Raw genomic sequence first — 26,873 nt, 5'->3', positions numbered from 1 at the left:
GATTCCAATAATCTTGTATGTTTGGATGTGGAGACTCGGTGGAATTCAACATACCTGATGTTGGAAGTGGCTTTGAAGTTTCGAAATGCCTTCATCTCATTAGATATTCAGGATAGAAGATTTGCCGAAGAGCTTTCCAATGTGAGAGGGTTGCCTACTGATGATGATTGGGATTATGCCCGTCGATTTCTTCCTTTCTTGAAGTTGTTTTATGATGCAACTTTAAAAGTATCGGGCTCTTCTTACGTTACTTGCAATGATATGGCAAAAGATGTCTATGGGATTTATATGATGATTGATAAATATTGTGGGGATGAGGATAGGAGTTTGCAAGAAACGGCCAAGAGAATGAAGATCAAGTTCAATAAGTATTTTGGGAATGTGAACAACATAAATCTCACATGGTTCATTGCATGTATACTTGACCCTCGACATAAGATGGAGTATGTGAAATGGATGATTAATAAAGTGTATGACGGCAACCGGGCAGAAACTTTGCGAGATAGAGTGACAAAATCTTTGACGTTATTATTTGAGCAATATCGCACCGGTACATGCCCTCAAAGCAACATGAGATTAAAGGGGACAAGGACAGTGAACGTTTCAATGTCTCCTGTGGTTGGTGCGGACATTATGACTGCAATGTATCTTAGCCAAACGGGACAAGAATATGTGGAAGAAAAATCTGAATTAGATAAGTATTTAGAAGAAGGATGTGAACGGTATAGCTCCACCTTTGATATATTAAATTGGTGGAAAGTCAATTCTTCTAGATATCCTATCTTATCTTCTATTGCTCGAGATATTTTGGCCGTGCCCATCTCCACTGTAGCATCAGAGTCTGCATTCAGCACCGGGGTCGAGTACTTGATATATTTCGTAGCTCTTTGACCCCACTGATGGTAGAAGCTCTTATATGTACTCAAGATTGGCTATGATCTGCACCACTTTCATAATCGATCGAGGAGAACTTAGAAGAACTTGAAAATTTTGAGTCAGGTGAGAAAAAAATAACCATGGAATATTTATATTTTTCAATATTACAATTGATATTTCAATTCCTATTTTCATTGTGAATTTAATGCAGAGTTGTCATCTACGACCATGGACCTGAATTCAATAGCAATTTCTCTTGATGATTGAATGTCGTCTTTAAGCTCGAAGAAAGCTCAAAGAGGTAATTTCTCTTGATGTTTTGATGTCCAAATTGGGTTAAAACCATAATGATTTGATTGAACTTGAGAATCTAGTATGAGGTTTGAGCAATTTGGATTTTATTCTGTTCCTATGGTGATGTACCCCTTTCTTCACCTTTGAGGTGGAACTACTTATTTCCCTCTCTTCTTAGATATGTTGAGCTTAAAACAATCCTGCATGTTCATAGAGAGTGACTTTCTTCCTTTTCAAGCAATGATTCAAATAGAAAACACAGAAGCGGAAAGTATATATTGTGACATCAGATTCCTAAGTTGAGATCACTAATTTTATTTCAATTGTTTTGGTCAGGGTATACAAAAGAAAAGAGCAACATTGTGGTTATTGGGCTTAGCGTGCACACAACTCCTGTGGAGATGCGTGAGAAACTTGCCATTCCCGAGGCAGAATGGCCTTGAGCCATTGGAGAACTCTGTAGTTTGAATCATATAGAAGAAGCGGTTGTAATATAACGGAGATATATGTTGTCGCTTTGTCTCAGCATCGTGGGGTTAAAGAAGTGACTGAATGGATGTCTAATGTGATTTACTTTTGCTCCTTGCCATGACTATAATTTGGATTCTTGCAATAATTAATTGCCCTATGATACTTGTTTTATGGATGAAAAGCACTAGTTTCCTTTGAGTTCTTGTTAATCCGGGATTCTTTCTTCTTCTTTTTCTCTTCTTCTTTGGTGAACAGAATCCCTATTTCAGAGCTTTGTCAACACCGATTTTTGTTGTACATTGGGGATGCTACACAGCATCTTTTTGAAATCTCAGCAAGTCTTGATTCTCTTGTCCTTGGAGAAGGACAATTTCCTAGACTAAATGGGTATACTTGCTGAGTGAAATGTGATGTGAGGCATAAAGACTCTAGTAGAACATTCAGATGAGAAGATAAGTTGTTAGCATACTTTATCATGATTTCATATGCTTATGGCTGTATTTATGAATCACTAGTGTAAAAAAAAACACTTAAAATCGCCACACTATATGTAGGACCAAATATTCCTTCTAGGAACAAATTAAGATTGGAAAAGCTTAAAGCAAGGCAATTTTTGATCCAGACCAGTTGCCCATGAAACCTAAAAAGTCAAAAGTGAAGCTTTCGCTTCCTTTTGAAACCCAACTAGATTGGAAGCAATGCAAAACTCGAGCCATTTCCAGGCTCAACTGGGACAAGCCCACAAAAGAAACCACATCTCAGGACGCCATCCTCCTTCCAAAGAATTCTTACACAACATTCCGAGCTCCCGTCCTCATCATCGCTTCTTATCCTCCCTGGTTTCTTCTTGCTTGACTTCTCTTCGAAGAGAAGTCATCTTGCTTCTCATGATGTGATAATTTCAGGAGAGTGAAAGGGTTGTAACAAGGGAAGAAGGAAGAGATCTAGCTCAAAGACATAGATGTTCGTTTCTTGAATATAGCACAAAAACTAGAGAGAACATCAATCAATGCTTCAAGGAGCTTATATAGAAGGTAAGCCGTCCCGGAAAAAAAAAAAAAAAAAAAAAAACCGAAAACCGAAAACCGAAACCCAAAATTTGAAAACCGAAAAACCGAACCGAACCGTGTTCGGTTCGGTTTGGTTCGGTTCGGGACTTATTCGGTTCGGTTCGGAAAATTTCTCTAACGGTTCGGTTCGGTTCGGTTTTCAAAAAAACCGAACCGAACCGAACCGTTTACACCCCTAGTCTCCATGAAGCCTTCAAAATTGAAAAGTTGTCCGGAAAGGATGGCTTGTCTCCGAGCCCTTGCAAGTTGTGACATCCAAATCGACTTTGATCTTTCGTCCCGGTTTGGGAAGACTGAGTCCACTCGTTTCTTTTTCCTATCCGATAATAATTATTGCAAGAACTTTCCTCGTGTAACATTCAAACGATAGTTTAGGTCGGACTTGTGGGCGGACAAATTTGACCGTTTCGCTCATGTTCAAAGACAAGCCATTCACGATTTGTTTTATTGATTAGGATTCTTTGCGATCGTGCCGAGCTAGGATTTTTTGCCAGCCCCTCGCCGAGCAAAAGCAACATTAATTTCTTATCGGTACCTTGTTAAAGCATGAATAGTTTGTGATCCCACTTTCTTAATAATAATATCAGGTGAACTTGATTTTCTTGCCTTTCGAAGTACGATTCCCTTCCTCAGTATTTCCTTGTATACAGTGATGCTCTTTTTAAAGGAGAAGTCACGTTCATAAGATATCAAATTACATCTATAAAACAGACTTGTCTTATGCTAATGGGCTTTTTTTTTTTTTTTTTTTTTTTCGGTTCTGAACGGTTTGGGCGGATCCCGGTTCTCATGCATAACCCTAGCATGGAGGGCTCATATCCATCGGCTGAATCATCGACAAAAAGGAATTTTCTGGTCCACTGAGATTTTTTTTTTTTTAGTCAATCCTACTCTATTCCTACTCTACACTTACTCTCAAACTTTTGCCCTGCCTTTTGCAGGGCGTAGGAGTCGAAACCTACTCCTGAAACTTACATGTCCCCACCCCCATTCCCCCCGAGAATGTGGGGATTTGAACCTCTCACCTCCCCCTTCCATGTTGGAAGAGTGGCCACTGGGGCGAATCCCGGGTTGGTCCACTGAGATTAATGTGCCCGAGCGCTGGCGAGTTGTCATGTTCCAGTCAACTTCGATCTTTTGTCCCGGCTGGGAAGACCAGAGTCCACGCGGAATACCTGGCGAGTGAAAAGGAGTCGGTGCACCGATCTTGACGTCCGAGAATAATTATTGCAATTACTACGATCACCTCTTCAATTTTTTTATTTTTTTCGTGATACACAAGTTCCTGGAGATCGTGCTGAGCTAGGAGCTTTCACCGCCTCTCACAAAGCCAAAGTCAACGCCGATTACCACGTGAGAAATTATGTTTGCTTTATCCACATCTTTCTTCTTGTAAAAAAAAAAAAAATTGTTTAATATTTTTAATTATATGAAAAATTGTAGAGGCCCCTTCTATTACAATTGTGTGAGGGAATGGCACTATAAGTCTCCAAAGTTATATATAATACTCACTTTAGTCTATTTTTTTTTTTTTTCAGATCACTTTAGTATTATCATAACCAAGAAATTTGATGTGGCCATTTTTTAATAATTTCTCCGTATGATGTGGCTCGCCGGGACACCTAATTAGAGCATATAGCCCAAAACAACGCCGTCATGTGTTTCACCCCAAAATCGAAACCTTAAATCACTGTCTCGTTCTCTTGCTTATCAGATTTGAGGGCGAATTATTATCTTGTCAATGAACCAAATCCTAGTTGCAGTTGGTAATCAAGTTGGAAAAAGAAACTCCTGGAAGTGTGGAAGACAGATATTGAACCAGCGGGGGGCGAATGAACCAGCCTGAGGCACTTCACAGTCCTTGGCAAAGAAGCAGGGCAGAACAGAGGACTTATGTGCGGTGGCGGATATGGCCTTGAAGGTGCGATTGTTGATCATAAACAGCGATCAAACTAGAGAGCTGATGTCCTAGAGGCATCGGCGATGGTGATCGGCACCGACGAAGAAGGATTAGGCAAACGCAAAGCACCTCAGTCGCTCTAAGCAGAAAAATTGGGTACAACAGAGGCGTAGTCGGCAAGACTTGGAGGCAGTGAACAGCTCAATCAGCGATGGCTATGAGATTCAGAAAGTGACAAAGAAGGATTGCCAATGATGAAACTTCTCAAACTCCTCTAGAGAGGATTATTTTTTCGGCGAGGTCAGAGGTGCATATATGGGGGCTCTCTATTGTGGTTCTCTCGATGACAAACCTCGCGACTCTGGTGACCGGTAACGGAAAGCAAGCAATGGCGGGTGCTGATGTGAAATCTCAGACAAAGGGGCCAACCCAGTTGGCGGTGAAGTCGTTGGGGTTGGAGATGATGGCCTGCTTCAGGGAATGGGGCGACGAAGGCATCGCGAAGGCAAGGGTTCTCGAAAGAGATGGATGGGTCGATGTCAATGCTCTCGCCGCAGCCGCCAACTTGTCAAGGTAGTGGAGGAGGTGGCGGTGCTCGGCATGGTTGGGGGTGGCTCCATGGCCGGCGATGGAGACGATGGTGAACAGGAACGTCCTCATTTTACACAATAATCTGCACGCGTTGACTGGTTTGTATTTTAAAAGAAGTCATCTCAGATAAAAATTTTAATTATAAAAATCATATAATTTCTTTTACTCAAAATTTTCGTCGGACTTAACTGGTTTTTATTTATTTATTGGACATTTAAGTAAACCAGTAAAGAAATTTAATATTAAAGTGAGTATCATATATAATTATTAGTAATTATAATTTCCTTGTCCTCAATTGTGCACGTTAATATATAGGCTTGCTGATAAATAAATTAAAAAATACGAATATGCATCTTTGAAAATGTTGTTCTCATCTATCTTTTCCCGAAGAAGTAGAGATAATGAAAATAGGCCAATGAAATGTAGTCCACTTATGTCATTATCAAAAAAGATCCATCACCTACAAATGCCAAATTCAATTGACTTCAAAGTCACTGCAAACAAATGCCATAAAAGGGAAGAAGTGTAATTGCAAGCTGTCTGGACCGTCTACTACAAGTTAAGCTATGCTATGATGAGATGTAGGCCTCTTATGTCATTATCAAATAGATTAGCCCACGTTGTCACTCTACCAAGTGATTCTAAATTCGCTTGTGACAATGTTATAGATTTTAATTTCATTTATTCTCCTTATTTTTGGGATATTCTCTATCACGTGGATTTATTCCTCATTTCCATTGGATTTATTTCGAAAGGATACTACTCTCGCCAATGAAAAAAGCGATTGTGAATTTGACTTACCATTGGCATACCTATTCTTGATGGATAATACTCTAATAAATTCTCCTATTGGAGAAGATAGTAGAATCATGTTTAGGCTATGCACGAAAATGCATAAAAGTATATGATCCATCAACAATTTATCGTACAGTATTTGAATTAAAATCATAGATTATTTTCATTTTCTACAGCCAGAAAAAAAAATGCGAAGTTCAGAATTTATAAGTCATGGAATTTGTCTTCTCCTCATGACTATTGAGTTTACAGTTGCCCTTAATTTATTACAAGGAAAATCATTAAAACCTCGCTACGAATTGGAACATATATATTATAATATCATCCACGTTTTATATGGGTTCTTGTTTAGGTATATTGAGATGTAAGGTTAACAATTTTCGATATGACCATTTTACGCAAATACACAAGATGTAGTTAATTACGCGTGTTGAGTTAAAGATCAATCGCGTTTTTGTTACAAACAGGTCTGCATCTTAATACCCATAGCGAAGTGACCCTCTCGTTTAGGCATATAAATATATGCTAAGATACATTTTTTTTTACACGTTTTATGTGAGATCATTTCCTTGAACTTGTCAAATGACGGATTATTGTATAGGATCTTCCCTGGTTTTGACACATTTGATGAAAGTATCATATTTGAATTAACCTGGATATGATATAACACGAGGAACTATTAGCTCTATTGACAAAAGTATCATATTTAAGAATTAATTTTTTAAGAAGATCTTAATCGCAAAAAATTAGATTAAAGTATGAATTAAAAGATGAAAGTCACATGGAGTTGATTCTTCTTACTTCTTTTTTAACTGTACGGAGTATTTGATTTTATTTTTTTCACTCAATTAATCCTCATAAATCCAAATGGTATTGCGACACATGTTGAAATCATGATAGAAAGAGAAGTGGCCCATTTGTCATTTTCCCTTGAAATTTTCCACACTTTGTCATCACAAAGCCTTCAATTTTGACCCGATCCCTTTCCAACTTCTCTCTCTTGCCCTTTCAAGTGCCAACCTCAATTAATCCTCATAAATCTAAATGGTATTGCGACACACGTTGAAAACATGATAGAAAGAGAAGTGGTCCATTTGTCATTTTCTCTTGAAATTTTCCACACTTTGTCATCACAAAGCCTTCAGTTTTGACCCGAATCCCTTTCCAACTTCTCTCTCTTGCCCTTTCAAATGCCAACCCCCCCCTCTCTCTCTCTCTCTCTCTCTCTCTCTCTCTCTCTCTCTCTCTCTCTCTCTCTCATATTTTACTGACTTAAGCATGATAGAGCCAACCTAGATCACAAAATTGGACACTTGTTAGTGAGGGTATAGGTCGAATCCTTGACATGTGATTTGAATGATTTTGCAGGATCAGTTTTCATGTTAATAAGATATTTTATTGTGTTGGAATTTCCACTATTAGATGCATTTATTAAAAAAACTTTACCAGCTAAATGTTAGAAATACAAATTTGGAGCCACGAAGCTATCGGAACGTGGGTCATGATGCAGTGAGATGATATTTTAGAGCTGTTCACTTGGATCTAGTAAAAAAAAAGCCATCTAGACTTACTATTAAGGAATAAATTATTCTCAACCGAGAGCCATACAATATTATGCCGAATCGGGTTTTGAACTTGAGATATTGACTCATCTAGCTCGTGCCTTAAGCTTGAAATTTTATCTGTTCAACTATAATGCTGGTCTTGCGAGGGATGCCGAATCTATACATGATTCATAAGAAAGTTCCCACAAGTTAAAAGACAAGGTCATTTGAAAAGGGCACCAGCCACCACTCTCGCCATCCGACTCGATACTTTTCACGCTTTCTTGTGTTGCAATGTGTTGGGAATGACTGATCCCCGAAAAACGGATTCGACACTAAATCGAACCCCTAAATCAATGCGGAAGACGAGCCCGGGATAAACAACACGTATCACCGATCCTAAAGCACACCACGGATTCGAGCGTACCTTTTAGCCACAGATTAAACACCGACGCCGTTAGAGGAAGAGAAACTTGGTCCTGTTCGATCCGATGAAGCAAATTGGCCTTGGCGCTTCACTGTTTTGCTTTTGGAGAAAACGACAGAGAGGGAGAGTACGTACGTCCTTTTTCTTTTAAACAAAACGTTGTTATTTTCTCTCTTTCTCCTCCCTTTTATACCTCTCTCCTTCCATGGGCCCTATTCCCGTGGGCCGGGCTTTCTCGGCCCAACTTGGGCGGACGGGCCTTAAGCCAAATACTAATAAAGCCTTCATCTCCCACTCGCACATGGTGGGCCGAACAGGATTCTCTTTACCTCTTTTCAACATTCATACCGGTGAATGATCCGTGCGACCAGCATACTTTGAGAGCTCGTTGCTATACATCTGTTAGGAATATATAGCAGCTCATAATGGGCGTCACACTCTGAGTAGATTTAGTATGCAGTACCCTAGATCGATCGATCACATTTTATATCTCTCTTGATCTCTTTCAAACATGATATATATATATATATATATATATATATATATATATATATATTCACAATTACAGTTATCACAAAGACAATCATAATTGGTCGACTAAAGTGAATACAAAAACTACAATGTGATTCTCCAAAATCGATCTTCCTCTTTCCTTCAAACTCTCAATTTCAGTTCAGCTTGCTTTTCTAGAAATGTCCCATTAGATCGAATCAACTCATGACCATTGGCAACATCCTAAGATAGCAAACACTAAATAGAAACCTTGAGAATAAGTAAAAGTCATGAGGGCACTTAAATTGAGGAACTCTTTTCCTCAAGAGTCTCACACGTCATAAAAGTTGAGATCAAAACTTTTTGCCACTCTTTCTTGGTCGGCTCATGCATACGTAGTATGAAATACGTATTACGATATTAACTCCTTTTCCCATGGAGCGTATGTCTACACCTTTCAATACCATACAGATGATAGTTCAGACATCCTGAATGTCTAACTTGAGTTCACGTATCTACTCATTTACAAAATTCATCAGAACTCACATCTGGCATCTTAGACAGATAAAGTAAAACATGTGGGGTATTTTACTTTTGGACATAGTAAGTATTATGTCCTCATCTTAACACTCAGTTAAGGCGACATTCGTATTTTAAGCTTGAGCTCTCGATTATCACCTAGATAATAAGCTTAAAAACAGTCTCATCTCTATTTATCACACAGTAAATAGAGACGATTACCCGTGTGAGTGGGCTAATCTTTTATCTGTCCGACATACTTTCTCAACATAAAGTAATACACTGAGCATTAAGATGCATAAAGATCAAACAAAGATTCATAGGCATTAATAATGAAACAACACTAGTTCATAAATGTGAACAACTCAAGGAAATTACAATCCAGTATATCATACTCTACGCAATCCTAGAGATATTACATGACCACAAAACACATCTCTAGGTATTGGTTTTGTCATAGGATCTGCTACCATTCTATGCGTAGATATGTACTGTAAGTTCACATTTTTTCGTGCAACCATATCTTTTACAAAGTTATACTTTGTATCTATATGTTTGGTCTTGCCATGATACTTTGGATCTTTGGTGTATGCTATAGCTGCTTGGCTATCACAGTTAACCAATAATTGATTTGCAGCTTTCTCAATAACACCTAAATGATCCAAGAATCTCTTAAGCCAAACTGCTTCTTGTATTGCTGCTGATAATGCCACGAACTCAGCTTCCATCGTGGATAAGGCTATGCACGTTTGCTTCTTACTACTCCATGATATGGTGCCATTGCTCAGTAAGAAAGCAAATCCTGAGGTAGATTTCCTTTCATCTAAATCTCCCCCCAATCAGCATCTGAATAGCCTTCAAGTCGCAGATCCTTTCCTTGATAATTCAACTTGTAATAATCAGCAGTTCCCTTCAGATACCTCAGTACTCTCTTAACGGCTTTCCAATGTCTTTGGACGGATTGGATTGGTATCTACTCACCATTCCAACTGCAAAACATATGTCGGGTCTTGTACACATCATAGCGTACATCAAGCTCCCAACAGCACTTGCATAAGGAACATGTTTCATTTGTTCCTTCTCTTGTGGAGTCCTTGGACACAGTCTATGGCTCAATCCTTCACCTTTTGCAATAGGAGTGTCTATGGGTTTACAATCTTGCATACGAAATCGTTCAAGAACCTTATTTATATAGGTTTCTTGCGAAAGAGACAATGATCTCTTCGAACGATCTCTTGAAATCTTAACTCCAAGAATGTATGCAGCCTCACCCATGTCCTTCATCTCAAAGTTGGAAAACAACCAACTCTTGACAGTCTTAACAAACTCCATATTGCTTCCAGCAATTAGTATATCATCAACATATAATGATATGATCACAAATTGATCCTTGGATCTTTTGATATATACACAATGATCCTCATCAATCATCGTAAAATCATATGCCATTATGACATTATGAAAACCTATATACCATTGTCTTGATGACTGCTTAAGACCATATATCGACCTCAAAAGTCGACATACTTTTTTTTTCTTGGCCTTTCACTATGAAACCAGCAGGTTGTTCCATATATATTTCTTCCTCTAATTCTCCATTGAGGAAAGCAGTCTTTACATCCATTTGATGTAACTCAAGATCCAGACTAGCCACTATTACTGAATAATGCGAATCGAGGTAAATCTTACTACAGAGAAAACGTATCTTCATAATCAATTCCTTCCGTTGATTATACCCTTCGCCACAAGGCGAGCCTTATGCCTTTCTATCGAGCCATCAGCCTTTCGCTTTATTTTGAGAACCCATTTGTTCCCAATAGCTGCGTCCTTTTGCGAAGATCAACCGGTTCCCAGAGACTTGGTTTGATTTCATTGACTCCATTTCCTCTTCCATTGCATTAATCCATTTTTCCTTACTAGGGCAATTCAAAGCCTCATTAATATTTCTTGACTCATCCTCATCTTGTGGAGCAATCATAAAAGTTTCCCCTTCAATGTCAAAACGTCGACGGGGAATACTTTGGCGACTTGTTCGCCGTATGGGAGATTATACACTTTGCACATCATCCCCCATCATGCTCCCACTTGGATTAGGTAATGATGATGTCGTCTCATCATGTGGTTGCAATTGAGAATGAGTTGAATTCAATTCATCACTTCTCATATTACTCCCACTTGGACGAACTCCACTAACATCATTATCCTGATCCAAGGTCTCAAATAGGGAACGATCTTCCCCTATTTCGCCCTTCTTAGGAAATTCGTCCTCTAGGAATGTGACATCTCGTGATTCAAACTCAGTTATACTCCCACTTTCCTGCTCACCTATGAACACATATCCTTTCGAGTGTTCAGAGTACCTTATGAAAATACTCTTCTTTCCTCTGGGACCCAATTTCCCAAATTTGTGAGAGGACTCATGTGTATAGGCGGCACAACCCCATGGCTTAAGAAAACTTAAGTCCGGTTTTCTACCCGTCCATAACTCATATGGAGTGGAAGTAACTGATTTGGAAGGCACACGGTTAAGTATATAGGCAGCAGTTAACAACGCATCACTCCAAAAAGTAATAGGTAAGTTAGCATGCGCCATCATGGACCTAACCATTTCCAGTAGGGTTCCGTTTCTTCTCTCCGCAATACCATTTTGTTGAGGAGTATATGGAATAGACAACTGTCTTTCTATTCCTTTTTCATCACATAATTTTCTGAACTCATCAGATAAATATTCTCGACCTCAATTGGATCTCAATGCTTTTATTTTCTTGTCTAATTGATTCTCTACCAGGTTCATAAACCTTTTAAAACAACTTATTGTTTCAGATTTATGAGAAATCAAATAGACATATCCGAATCGAGTATAATCATCAATAAAAGTGATGAAATAAACAGCCTCATGCCTTCCTTTCACATTCATTGGACCACAGACATCAGAATGGATTAAATGCAGAGGAAATTCAGCTCTTTTCCTTTTCCAAATGGTTTCCTTGTCGTTTTCCCTTCTAGGCAATGCTTACATATGGACAAATCGACTTTTTCAATATTGCCCAACAAGCCCTCTTTGGCTAGTCTATTCATACGCTGTTGGCCAATGTAACCAAGTCTAGCATGCCACACATTCACATCATTATCATATTTATTAGGAGACGTGAGAAGGGAATACCAAACATTATCATTAACATAATCAATATCTAATACAATAAAACCATCTAGAAAATAACCACAACCATAGTAATTTGTATCCAAAAACAAATTCACACATCTACTATAGAAGTTCATATTAAAACCTAATTTAACCAACACTAATACAGACACTAAATTCCGACGAATCTCTGGAGCATACAATACATCATGAAGGAACAAAGTGCGTCCACCACACATATTCAGTTGGCATGTGCCAATTCCTTTCACTTCAGCTCTGGAATTGTTTCCCACATAGATCCACTTAGTTCCAGTTGGTACTCATCGGAATTCCACGAAGGATCCTCTATCCTTCGCTACATGGTCCGTCGCTCCTGAATCCACAGTCCACAAAGGATTAGACTCAGTTAAGAACACAGAACTCGACACAAAAGCATAGTTCTGAAAAGTACAAGGGGTGCATACCTTCTTTGGTTCACGACAGTCGCGAGCATAGTGACCCTTCTTGTCACAGTTGTAGCATTTCACCCTTGCAAGCTTTTTCATGCGAGGACGCTTCCCTCTGTCATGTTGGTTAAACTTGGGTTTCTTCCTTGAAGGACCTACTTCTTCCTTGCCTTTCCCCTTATCAAACCAGTTAGGGCGCTTGCGCTTGGAGCTCGAAGCTCCATTTGAGCTAGAACTTGCATCATAGAGTTCAAAGATCCGGCTTAGCGCCAACAAAGCGGTCCTCTTCCAGCTCAAGATGACGCATTGCATCCTCAAAGGTTTTGATATTTTCATTATGAGTCGGGTGCACCTTCATATGCTCCCAACTCGAGGCAAGGAACGAATCACTGCTTGCACTTGCTGCTCATCCGTGAGGACATGGCCAGCATCTTTCAGCTCGTTATCATGTTTGACATCTTTCTAAGATGTTGCTTCATGGTCTGACCATGAGGCTTCTTATAAGAGTCAAACCCGATAGTGAGCTGCCTCGCCTAGTCACCGAAGTATGACCAAATCTAGCTGCCAATGCCTCCCACATTTCCTTGGCATTGTCAAAACGCCGAAACTCTCGCATGACGTCATTTTCCATGCTGCTCAGCAACGTGATGCGAGCTAGAGAGTTCTTTCTTTTCCACGAAGAAAAAGCTTCTTTGTCTCTTTTGTGCTGTGCAGCGGTTCCCTCTTCAGGTTCTACCATAGTCAGGTTGAGAGCCTCAAGTGCTTCTTGCTCTTCCAGCACATACTGGATTTTCATTTGCCAAATTTCATAGTTGTCACCATTGAGCTTTTCACCTTTGTTCAGCTCAGCAACTATGCTCTTTGTGGCTGAAGCCATTGATCGAACAAATCGACAAATATGCACGAATTATTAATGCCTATCATTTATGCATCCCTATTTACATAGACCCATCATATTAATGAATAATTTCAAGTAATGTTTCAGAATCAAAATGTCACTATGTTTCCAATCATCCTCCAAAATCCTAACTTAAAACTATCATCAATATAATTGTCTTATGCAAAATCAATTCTATGAAGCTACAAAAACTTCTAAAACTACCCACTGACTAATTACCCACAAAGCAACCAGCAATAACAGAAAGCAATATATAATAGACATCCAATAAAACAACAATGCTTTCAATTAACACAATTAGGTAGTAATCATTACATAATATGTCCACAAATCACACTTAACATATATCAGCCAATACAACTAACACCAAGTCAGCACACGAACTAGGAAAGATCCTCTTTTGTTCAATTTCTTGATCTTTTCCCTTGAAACAATACAATAATATTCATTTACAAAATCCATCACAATTTTCTTATAGGAAGCAGCTCCGTTGACATCCCATATGCGATTCAACACATCTTGCCATTCAAGTGGAAGAGTGTTTATGAAAATCGCACCATCTCTCGACTTGTGACATAGGACGACCATTCCATATGACCTGTTGAATCTTCCCGTTGACTTCAAGGACATGATCAATTAAGTCACCTCTCTCCCATCGATGATCGATCCGCCGCCCATCAACTTAGACAGCCTATTCTTTTGTTCATCCAGAATCGCGCGAATAGGTGTGCGCAACCTCGGGGAGGCATTGTTCCCGCAACAAATGCAGAACAAATAAGGGATCACATTATAATCCAAATAGACTTAATTGAAAAAGAAACACATTCTTTTCCTTCTTCTTTTTTTTTTGGGGTCAACGGTCAACGGTCGTCGGTCAACGGTCGTCAACAGTCAACGGTGGTCAACGGTCGTCAACGGTCGTCGGACCGGTCGGGCTGGTGGGGCCGGCTCGGGCGAACCGACGGCACGTGCCGCGCGCGTGCGCGGGCTGACGTCACGCAGACATCAGCCGGCACGCGCCGCGCACGTGCTGGGTCTCCGCGGTCGGGTCGGGTCGGGTCGGGTCGGGTCGGGCCGTCGGCCGGTGGTCGCCCGGCGAAACGTCGTCGTGCCGACGTCATCGATGACGCCAGCACGCGCCGGTCCGCGGACCGGCGCGTGCCGGTTCGCTGGCCGGCAGTGCGCACGCGCCGGTTCGCCGACCGACGCGTGTGCCGCACGCGCTGGGCGAGCCAGCGCTTCCGGGCGCGTCACGCCCACGCGCAGCGGCTTCTGGCCGTGCGTGTGGGCGCGTGGGGCATCGCCCGGCGGCGCACGACGTATCTCCAGACTCGTCTCGACGTTGCCTTTCTCCCCATGTATTCAGAAAACGATTTCGACTTACGAAAACTCAGAAAATTGGCCGAAGAACGCTCGGGTGTCGAGATTTCTCGCCCCGATCCGTACGGCCGAATTGCTTTTGCGAAAAATCAATCAAAAATCGTCAAACAAGTCGGGAAAACGTGAACTAAGGCTCTGATACCAATGTTGGGAATGACTGATCCCCGAAAAACGGATTCGACACTAAATCGAACCCCTAAATCAATGCGGAAGACGAGCCCGGGATAAACAACACGTATCACCGATCCTAAAGCACACCACGGATTCGAGCGTACCTTTTAGCCACAGATTAAACACCGACGCCGTTAGAGGAAGAGAAACTTGGTCCTGTTCGATCCGATGAAGCAAATTGGCCTTGGCGCTTCACTGCATTTTGCTTTTGGAGAAAACGACAGAGAGAGGGAGAGTACGTACGTCCTTTTTCTTTTAAACAAAACGTTGTTATTTTCTCTCTTTCTCCTCCCTTTTATACCTCTCTCCTTCCACGGGCCCTATTCCCGTGGGCCGGGCTTTCTCGGCCCAACTTGGGCGGACGGGCCTTAAGCCAAATACTAATAAAGCCTTCACAATGTAGTGATGGTGATTTAGGTCAGGTTTAGTTACCTTATCGATCTGCTCAAAGGCAAGTCAATCACAATTGGACTAAGACAATTAACAAGGTAATCCATTATTAGTTCAGGTGCCGAGCTAGGAACGTTATTTTGCGGCTCGCTAATTAAAGGAACATCACCTCCATGACCCCTTGCGACTCTCCCTCGCTCAAGTTATTGTCTTCTTTATTGTCCTCTTTTTGCTTTTCCATCCATATAACAAAAGAAATATATTTTATTTCAAATTTCGAGATGATTAAGAAATATTACCCTGTATTACAATTGCACACGCTGAAATGCATCTCTCTTTGCAGTAGAATGATCTTACCTAGGAAAACGAGATGCGTATGTATGCATCATTACGAAGTTTTCTAAGTGTTCTCTTTAAACTATACTGTTTTTAATAATTTTTTCCTGAAGAGGTAGAGCATAATCTTCTTCGGGGAACAGAAATTGAATATTGGGATAAACATGGGTGACTTCGTTGGACATTATTCGATTGCAGCAAAGCACTTCAAAGCATATTAATGTGGATAAATTTCTTGTCACACCGAGCCATGTTCCATTGTTCCCTGTTCCCACGCGAGCTTTACTCTGCAAATTATTTTTCATAGTCATTTTAGCAAATCTCTAATCCTAGTACTCTCTAATTTAGCATCTCTTCTTCTTCCACATGTTTTGTTTTGTAAGTATCCGCATATTTATGGATGTCTATTATGACATACAAAACAGATAATGATTTTACAAAATCAATATCACATTTGACAAATTAAGATCAATATATATATTATATATATCCTACGTCACCACGGGTCTCCGAGTCCTCGTTGCGGGCAGTGATGCCGTTGGACGACATGATGGCCTTCGAACTTGCTGGATGGGGAATTACGGCGCAAGATTGGCATTGAAAGGGCTCCTTTGATCTGTCGTGAGGAGCTCTGAGCCGAGTCTATGGCCGCTCGGACGAATTGGGAGCATGTCTTCCATGCAGAGTGCATCGGCAAGTGGCCGGAGAGGAGGGAGTCATGTCCTCTTTGTCGCTCCACCAGGTATCAGTAGCTTCCGTTTGCCCATGCTTATGAACGGATTAGGAATAACGCATGTTTTGCTTTTTCTGATTACGCAATTATATATCTCGCAAAGATTACCCACGTTGTCACTCCACCTTATTCTAAATTCGCGCGTGACAAGCATAAAGATTTTAATTTCATTTATTCCCCTTTTTTAGGATATTCTCTGTCACCTGGATTTATTCCTCATTTTCTTTGTGTTAGGCTCCGTTTATTTTACGAAAAATGGAGAATTTGAAAAAAAAAATTCTCAAAAATGATTGCTTGTATTGCTATAAAAATGAATAAACGAAAAATATTTTCCCAACAATCATTCATGTCAACACCGACCGTGCCATGTTGGCCGGTCCACTTCAATACTTTCTGGATAGACTCAATTAGCAAAATATGAACAGATTTAGGATTCAATTGAAAAAAATGTTATAGGTACATCATCTTGCAATGCCCACTCAATTTTCTCCGTCAGCGCGGTCGCAAAATTGGGTGTAATGATGCTCGATATGAACATAATATCTTGTGCAGTGTCATCAATTCACTTGGCACTATATCAACGTAATTGAGGGTGCGTTATCTCAATTGAGTTAATCCTAGCGAGTTGACGAAAGAGATGTTTTAAGTCATCCACTATAGGCCCTATCAGAATCTGATAGGTACATCATCTTGCAATGCCCACTCAATTTTCTCCGTAAGTGCGGTGGCAAAATTGGGTGTAACGTAAGCGTCCAACCATCAAGTATGTAAATAATATAGCCCGGCTTACATGCGTCGTAGGATTATGTGGGTTCCACTCGGCGCGCTTCATCCAACGATAGATGCATGTCAGCTGGGCTCAGGTTCACCGCGTTAATCCAAGACTTGCTCGTACAGAGGAACATCAAGATGAGTCTACTGTCCAGTCATAAGAAAAAAAAGAAGTAAACGAAGGATGGTCAGTTGGATGATGCTTTCATTCTCTTGCACGTTTATGCTGGGGTATATGCTGTTTAAGATCCAGACGGACTTCACATTGGCCATTTTCTGGCAAGGAATGGTCTGGCTCTTTTGACATTGGTTTTGTTCTATGAAATCAGAACTGAATGAGAAAGCATGCCCTTGAAACATTGAGAACCTCTTTTTGTTGTGGTTGATTTCTCTCAAATGCAATGCAAAATTTATCTGCTTCGTTTAACTAGTATTGGTTGATGTGAAGCCAATTATGTGCCAAGTTGTTATCGGTTTCGAAGAAAGTCTGCTGCCATTTCTGCGAGAGTTCTTTTCTGTTATTAACTTCTTCAAGCTAGAAAGTCCTCAATTGACCAAGCTCAATTTTGGTTAGAACACAAAGATGTTGAACTTGCACCTTATACTATATGACTGTGAATGGAAGGATGTTGCTTCGATTTTACTGGAGGATTTCTTGGACTGGAAATTTTTTTTTATCATAGTTTATACTCTTTACTCTTTAGCGACGAATGCTACAGATTGCCTTATTAATCATTCCCTTCCAAACAGCCACACCTATTTGTTTTCAAAATAAGCTAAGATATGAAAAATTCGTGGTGAAAACAGAGATGAGACAGATACTTCTCCATCCTCGATGAAGAAAATCACAGGCAGGCAAGAAATTCAGGAACTCTTGGAAGCTACTTTCACAGATTAGACAAGCACTTCATTGCACTTACATCTAGATAATTCATCATATCGCAATTTGAAAGAGAAGATGAAGCCTGTGACAAGCTCTGTCGCTGTTCCCTTTTCCTTTCAAAAGATACATACCGTAAACTAGACGATTCATTCATTGCTTTATTGTTTCATACATTAACTTGCATCTTCTACATATTATTCATCCTTAATTCGTTTTTAGGTATTGAAACAAGGCTCCATCAAGTGACTGACTTCACTCAGCTTCTTTATTTATTCACGATGACGGTGTCGTGAAAGTACTTCATATTATGGTGCAATTTCGCTGTCATGAGCAGCTTAACTTAGCTCCCTGGATTCATGGCCCTCTGGGGATAACTGGCGGATGGCATTGACGTACATAACGACCACACGTCGGCGGAGGTGGTTTCACTGTGCACGGTCTATACCTGCCCCCAGGTTGTCGTCCGCATGCTGGCCCTGTCGGGTCTAACGGTCCTGTTTACATTATCATGTTGATGATTCATTATATTTCTTCAGCTATTACACATCAATTTGAAATAATGAGAGAGAGAGAGAGAGAGAGAGAGATGTTGAGTTCACCTTTTTGAAGGAGTACTCGAGCTTCGGTGGAAGGAAGGAAGAGAAGAGCGAACGAGATCAAAAGAGCGCAAGCAAGAAGAAAGGCCTTCCTCATTATGAATATTGGGGACTATTTGGTAGCTCTGGCTTGGCACATTTTGCTTTCCATTAGGTGGCTATTTATAAAGTTTTTCTCTCGGGTTAAGGTGACAAATTATGAATTTGATTATGTTAAGTTGATCATCCCATGGATATTTTCTATCTTTAATAAACAAGCTCCCTTGTTCTCATGGACGACAGGATATGTTCTAAATCCAAGACCATAAAGGTCACTACTATGTATCACTATCGGATACATAAGAGTCCAAACTCATTGCAAGTGGTTTATACCGTGTGACATAAGAGTCCAACTATCAAGTGGCCAAAATTATACCTCATCTAGATCGGTCCTAGTTTATTTATTGCCCTTAAAAAGAAAACATCCACACGCTGTCTCATCAATTTTAAGTGTCATGTGTGACACTTTAATGCGAAGAATTGTAATCTTGCATAAATAATACCATACAACAATAGAAGAGACGTATTAATTAAAGCTTCTACTTAAGATTATTTACCTTGCAGCATAGTCAAATAACTCCCAATAAACTTTTTTCGCAATACTATTATTGCATAAACCCAAGGGGAATATCTGGATAAAGCTCCTAAAGGGCGGCAAATTCTTCCAGAAAATAAAAAGACAGAGAACGTGCGAACATTGCCAAAACTTGAAATATATTATTAAGATTTCCAAAAATTATGAAAATGTAATATGTAAATTTACATATAAATATTGGATCGTGACCAAAATTTCAGAAGTTTTGGATTTCAGAAATTTCAAAGTATGTGAGTTGGCAAAAATTGAACTTTTCCAGTTAATAAATTCTCATAAATACACGTAACGTTGGAACACACATAAAAAAACATGGTATAAAGAAAAGCGGTCCATTCATCATATTTCCTGGTAATTTTCCACGTTATGTCTTCACAAAAAGCCTTCGGTTTTGACCATAATCCCTTTCCTAGTTCCGATCCAGTTGACGAGAAGACGGTGAGCTCGCCATAGACTTCTACTACTAGTCAATGTGCACCATTTATTTTCCAACAGCGACTCAAGTTTTCGTCACGCATAGTTCTTACAGGCTTTCATATCTGTGGATCTACATTAGGTGTGATGATTAACGACAGATTTGACAAAACCTACGAGCGATCGACACGTGTCCTGGACATGCTGGAGAGGAAGACAGCCACCGTCGGACATGGCATGCAGGTCAGTTGAAGGCGGCCGGCGTGACCTTTGTTGAAACGTTCTCCCTAAAGAAGCTAAGCTCATTACAGGAGATGACGGTAGAATCGTTACCCAAAGACCAAGAGCCACCCAACCCACAACTATCTCTCTCTCTCTCTCTCTCTCTCTCTCTCTCTGTGCTAACTACTAACTTAGGCATCATAAAGCCACCATGAGTCAAAAAATTCAAACGCTTTGACCGTTAAATGTATGAAACTCTTATGTATAAAAATCTTGTTTACTAGATCTAGCGGTTGAAATGCACATTCGTGGCAGCACTTTGCTAGAACGTCAGTGATGATGCAGTGAGATGGTACTTAGAAGTAGTTTACCTAGATCTAAAAAGCCTACAATAATGTCGAAACTCGAAATTCATGAAAAGTTGTGATTAAACATTAGTAGAATTTCTTTTTAATGAATGTTAACTTTTTGGGCAATATGTCGGTTGGAAATTAACCGTTACGTCCAATCCAATGATGATGTTTGTTCACAAAACACATTGCTCTGTTGTCCTTATGAAACATATTTCTTCAATTCGGAAAAGCATTTCCAATTTTCATGTGCATATGTTGAGAAAATTTGATAATATGAGGGGAGATGAAATTCGGTCTTTTAATATAAAAGTTAGGATGTAAAAAAACAGAAAGAATTCTGCATGGAAAACCAGAAGACTCATGCATCAACCAAGTATCCGTGAAATCGAGGAGTAAGATGAACCCTCATTGAACGGACTCCCATCCTTGACTGCAATGCTTTATACCAAACCAAGTAAACAGCATGTCGGGATTGTTTAATATGACTGAACTTAGAGAATTTCTCCGTTTTGTAGACGTCCAATGGATGAGATCATTCAATCAAGTTTGATAATAGCTTGTTAGCTGATTAGGCGCGGTATGTGGGCTCACCCAATAGTTTCCCGCGTCGGGCACAAAGCCCTTTCCGAAATCGATTGAGCAAAAGGATGATCTTCGGAGCAGTCGCAAGTTGCGATACCTACGTCGACTTTCACATTTCGTGCTGGTTAGGAAGATTGAGCCTGCACATGATGTTAGTTCAAGAATAAATATTGGCAAAAGAACACCATAAGTGCCAAAACTTGACATGAGATGACATTTAAGTATTAAAAGTTAGTAAAGTAACACTTAACTGTCACTTTTTTTTGAAAAATTGGATACTTGGGTGCCACATTCAGTGAACCCCGCCGAAAATCTTACGTGATAATTTTTTATTAATTTTGTTGGCTTACATAATTTGTCGAAACGCTGACTTAGCAAAGAAATACAAAAACCACGTTGATTTGGCACAATTCATATTTTAATATAAAAATTTAATCTAATTTAATTTAAAATCATTTAAAAAAAAAAAAAGGAAGATGAAGGTAACTAGCTGCCGTTGCTGCCTCCCTATCATCGCTAGAAAGGTGAGGGGAGGATAGGCAAGGGTCGCCGGCCCCCTAGCCGGGCTCGGTGACTCCGACTGACCCTCCCCACACCTTTCTGGTGACGGCCGGGAGGTAGCGGCAACAAGGGCTGAGCCCTCAGCTAGGGGTGTCAAAAAGACCCGAACCGAACCGACCCGACCCGACCCGACCCAAACACAAAACAAACACAAAACATGTATTAACATATTTTGTGTTCGGGTCGTGTTCGGGTAACAAATATAAAACTAGCAAACAAAATGTGTTTCGGGTTGGGTCAGGGTTCGAACATTGTTCGACCCGAAACAAGTTTTCTAAAAAACACGCCAAAACACAAAAACACAAACGCTTTAGGCTTTAGCCCCAAAAACACGAACAGTCGAACACAACCTCGTCGGCTCCGCCTTCTTCTCTGACGAGTGCGCCTTCTCGTGGAGTCCGCTGCCGCCCTCCGATCGACGCGCCTCCGCCTCACCGTCGCTGTCGCCACCCCTCGCCTCCGCCTCACCGACGCCGAAACCCTTGCCGCCGCGTGCGGCCGACCATCGTCGACAACTTGGGGACTGGGTTCGCTCGATGATCATGGCGCTCATTTCTCGCCTCGTTTCCAAGTCCTGGCAGGTGAGGAGCCCCCCCTCCAGATCCACGTGCCTTCCCCCCTCTCGTCGCTCGTCAAATGCCGTCCCGAATTTCTGCTCGATGGCGCTCAACATTGGTCGTGGAGATCGGGAATTTTGCGTTTCGCAAAGTCGCCGCTTTCCGCTCGGGCGATTGTTGATGATTGTCTGTTGCTCTTCGTTGCGGGCGATTTGATTCGGCGATTGTGTTTCGTGCGCTTGAATTTTTAGATTCTTGTATTAAGGAAATTGCTTGTCTGATGCATTTAGTTGTCTATGAAATTCTTTAGGTTCAGGTTAAAAGTTAAGCTGAAGCAGCTAGCTAAGCGAGTGAGCTGTATGTGCTTTCTGAACAACATCATGAACAGGAGGTAAAGTTCTTTAAAATTGATTGATGGGTCTTTCTTGTTCGAGCAAAACTGTTAAAATGAAAGGTTGTTGGAGTGTGAATGGGCGGTAGAAGAGGAAGAAGGCTGTAGGCAATGTCTTTCGCCTTTTATCAAGCTTTAGTGTTTCAGTATCTCATATTAGCCTCGATTCTGGGCGTTCGTTTCGTGTCCATCCTCCATCACAGTGGGTCAGTTTGATTTAGGAATGCCCTCTTTGTGATCTGTGTTGATTTGCTTTATCGTGTTCATTCTAGAGCATCTTCTATGATTTTGTAGGTTGGGCAAAGTGAAAATTTCTTTATTTTAAATTATTATGTTTACTCTTGAATATGTCTCTGGGTATTCTGGCGCATTTGACATCGGAAACTGCGTTGTGTAGTTTCCTATGAAACAAGCTTATATGAAATCTATATTCAGAATTGTCATAAGTCCATTGCTGGAAGTCTATAGCCCCTTGCAGTTTCACCGTAATGTAAACGCTTGTGTAGACAAAACCACTGTGACTTACAGCATTTTCCTGCTCACTGTCTGAACTTCTGAGGTATGAGTAGTAAATATTCGCTGCTCAGGGCATAGATTTTACACAGAGTATGCTATTTCACAGCATCTCTTTTCCAAGCAAAGATGACCTCATAAGAAGCTGTTCTGATATCTATTTTTACAAGTCATTCACTGTAATTGAATTTAATTGTGCTGGAAAGTGGATGATCTGAATGTGATAGGACCTATGTTTTTTCAGGCTGTCATAAAATGAACTGTTCAGTACATCAATTATTCATCTTTTGCAATAGCTATAGTGGATCCCCTTGCAGTATAGTTGAACCTCTTCAAACATTTCTTATTAGAAGTATGAGAGACTAATGTCCCACTTGTTTGTCATACTTGTTCTGATTTGGGTTTCTGCATACACTAAAGATGATTGTACTAAAGAGTATGATTTTGCCTTTAGCTTCTCATATCACCATCTCTTTTTCTTTTTCCTTTTTCTGCAGGGAAGTCTCGAGGACATCAAGTCAAACCTTGTGAGGCCAATCAAATGGTAAAATGTAGGGACAACCAAATAGAGAGAACATCAAAAGCCCCCACTCTCCACACACATGAGTAGGCCAGTGCCTATACCCTTGTTCAACAGAGTGAATTTTGTTTGCCTTCTTAAAATTCTTGCGTGAAAGACTGCATTGGGAGGAGAATATGGTTTTGTTAATTTTTGTGTATCTTTGGTGTGTGTCAGATCAATTATAGGATAGATAATGGCCAATCTTGCATGATGCATGATTTCATTTTTTATTTATGTTTCCAGTCGAGGACATGTGGGTGTCCATTGCTTCCCTTAAAAAGCCATATAAAGGGCAGGTTTACCATTCAAGTTTTTTGGATGAAGAAGGGATTACTAGGGCATGTGGGTGTCCATTGCTTCCCTTAAAAAGCCATATAAAGGGCCCAGCTCCAACTTCTGAGCAAGGTAGTAGTTGATTTCATCAAGAATTTTGAAATATATTTGATTCTGTGTGCTTAGTTTCTGATGCATGCCTCCTACAGATAGAACCGATATTGTTGATGAAGCAATCACATTCTTCCGGGTCAATGTCTTTTTTAGGAACTTCGATATAAAGAGTGCTGCGGATAAGCTCCTTATTTATTTGACATTCTACATCAATGTGGCAGTAAATTATGCTTGTGCTCATTTGTAGAAGATACATTCATTTGCAGCCCGATGCCCGTTCGACTCTCACCCGAAAAAAAAAGAAAAAAAAAAAACCGGAAACCCGACCCGACCCGAACCGAACCGACCCGAATTCCCTATGCGAGTTTAACGTGTTTCAGGTCGGGTCGGGTAATATCAAGACTCAACCCGACCCGACCCGTTTACACCCCTACCCTCAGCCACTAACTACCTTCATCTTCTATTTTTTTTAAAAAAAAAAAATTGGTTTTAAATTAAATTTAATTAATTTTTATATTGATTATTTACTCACATCAACGTGTAAAATGACATCATTTGTACTTGGCTCGCCAAAAAATTGCCACGTTGGTCAAATTTTCTCACTGTTGACGCTTAATTGATCTATTTTGCTCCGATTTTGACACTTAAATATTAATTTCCTAACTTTTGGCACTTATGTATTTTTTTTTTTGTACTGAGTTTTGACACTTCAGATATCCTAGACTCAATAAATATTACTATTAGCTCTATTGACAAGAGCTGCGATGATGATACGAGGATACATATCATCACACAAGTTGCACAGAAGCTTTGCCACAATGATAATTGTGAATCGATTGATACTCTAGAGGTTAGAAGGGCCTCAACAACAGGTACACTCTAGAGGCTAGGCTAGTGCTCTTCAATCATATCGTCCCGACTAAGGATATAGGCTCATTTGACGGCATATAAAGGTGACCGTCGTAGAGTTAGAAACGTCTCCCGTTGATGTCTCTATGAAGCCTTCAAAATTGAAGAGTTGTCCGAAAAGGATGGCTTGTCTCCGAGCCCTTGCAAGTTGTGACATCCAAATCAACTTTGATCTTTCGTCCCGGTTTGGGAAGACTGAGTCAACTCGTTTCTTTTTCCTATCTGATAATAATTATTGCAAGAACTTTCCTCGCGTAACATTCAAACGATAGTTTAGGTCGGACTTGTGGGCGGACAAATTTGACTGTTTCGCTCATGTTCAAAGACAAGCCATTCACGATTTGTTTTACTGATTAGGATTCTTTGTGATCGTGCCGAGCTAGGATTTTTCGCCAGCCCCTCGCTGAGCGAAAGCAACATTAATTTCTTATCGGTACCTTGTTAAAGCATGAATAGTTTGTGATCCCACTTTCTTAATAATAATATCGGGTGAACTTGATTTCCCCGCCTTTCGAAGTACGATTCCCTTCCTCAGTATTTCCTTATATACAGTGATGCTCTTTTTAAAGGAGAAGTCACGTTCATAAGATATCAAATTACAAGTATAAAACAGACTCGTCTTATGTTAATGGGCTTTTTTTTTCGGTTCCAAACGATTCGGATCCCGATTCTCATGGACACCCCTAGCAGGGAGGGCTCATATCCATCGGCTAAATCATCGACAAAAAAGCCCGAGCGCTGGCGAGTTGTCATGTCCCAGTCAACTTCGATCTTTTCTCCCGGCTGGGAAGACCAGAGTCCACGCGGAATACCTGGCGAGTGAAAAGGAGTCGGTGCACCGATCTTGACGTCCGAGAATAATTATTGCAATTACTACGATCACCTCTTCAATTTTTTTTTTCTTTTTTCGTGATTCACAAATTCCTGGAGATCGTGCTGAGCTAGGAGCTTTCACCGCCGCTCACAAAGCCAAAGTCAACGCCGATTACCACGTGAGAAGTTATGTTTGCTTTATCCACGTCTTTCTTCTTGTAAAAAAACATATTGTTTAATATTTTTAATTATATGAAAAATTGTAGAGGCCCCTTCTGTTACAATTGTGTGAGGGAATGGCACTAAAAGTGTCCAAAATTATGTATAACACTCACTTTAGTCTAATTATTTTTTTTCAGATCACTTTAGTATTATCATAACCAAGAAATTCGATGTGGCCATCTTTTAATAATTTCTCCATATGACGTGGCTTGCCGGGACACCTAATTAGAGCATATAGCCCAAAACAATGCCGCCTATGTGTTTCGCCCCAAAATTGAAACCTTAAATCACTGTCTCGTTCTCTTGCTTATCAGATTTGAGGGCGAATTATTATCTTGTCAAGAACCAAATCCTAGTTGCAGTTGGTAATCAAGTTGGAAAAAGAAACTCCTGGAAGCGTGGACGACAGTTATTGAACCAGCGGGGGGCGAATGAACCAGCCTGAGGCACTTCACAGTCCTTGGCAAAGAAGCAGGGCAGAACAGAGGACTTATGTGCGGTGGCGGATATGGCCTTGAAGCTGCGATTGTTGATCACAAACAGCGATCAAACTAGAGAGCTGATGTCCTAGAGGCATTGGCGATGGTGATCGGCACCGACGAAGAAGGATTAGGCAAACGCAAAGTCGCTCTAAGCAGAAAAATTGGGTAGAACAGAGGCGTAGTTAGCAAGACGCGGAGGCAGTGAACAGCTCAATCAGCGATGGCTATGACATTCAGAAGGATTGCCAATGATGAAACTTCTCAAACTCCTCTAGAGAGGATTATTTTTTCGGCGAGGTCAGCGGTGCATATATGGGGGCTCTCTATTGTGGTTCTCTCGATCACAAACCTCGTGACTCTGGTGACCGGTAACGGAAAGCAAGCAATGGTGAAGTCGTTGGGGTTGGAGATGATGGCCTGCTTCAGGGAATGGAGCGACGAAGGCATCGCGAAGGCAAGGATTCTCGAAAGAGATGGATGGGTCGATGTCAATGCTCTCGCCGCAGCTGCCAACTTGTCAAGTTAGTGGAGGAGGTGCGGTGCTCGGCA

At 40.6% G+C, this 26,873-nt stretch overlaps 1 long non-coding RNA gene across 1 annotated transcript; it reads right to left on the bottom strand.

Moving 5' to 3' along the window:
- Window positions 1-18,109: 18,109 nt before the first annotated feature.
- LOC104452625 lies at window positions 18,110-18,887 on the bottom strand. Its single transcript, XR_005546475.1, has 2 exons — window positions 18,729-18,887; window positions 18,110-18,623 (listed from the first exon to the last, which is right to left on the bottom strand). It is a non-coding gene; the product is annotated as an uncharacterized LOC104452625 (long non-coding RNA).
- Window positions 18,888-26,873: the final 7,986 nt, after the last annotated feature.

Source organism: Eucalyptus grandis, chromosome 9, assembly GCF_016545825.1.
Source record: "Eucalyptus grandis isolate ANBG69807.140 chromosome 9, ASM1654582v1, whole genome shotgun sequence".
NCBI classification, from domain to species: Eukaryota; Viridiplantae; Streptophyta; class Magnoliopsida; order Myrtales; family Myrtaceae; genus Eucalyptus; species Eucalyptus grandis.
The sequence above is the reverse complement of the archived record's forward strand: the minus strand, read 5'-3'. Positions and strand labels throughout refer to the sequence as shown.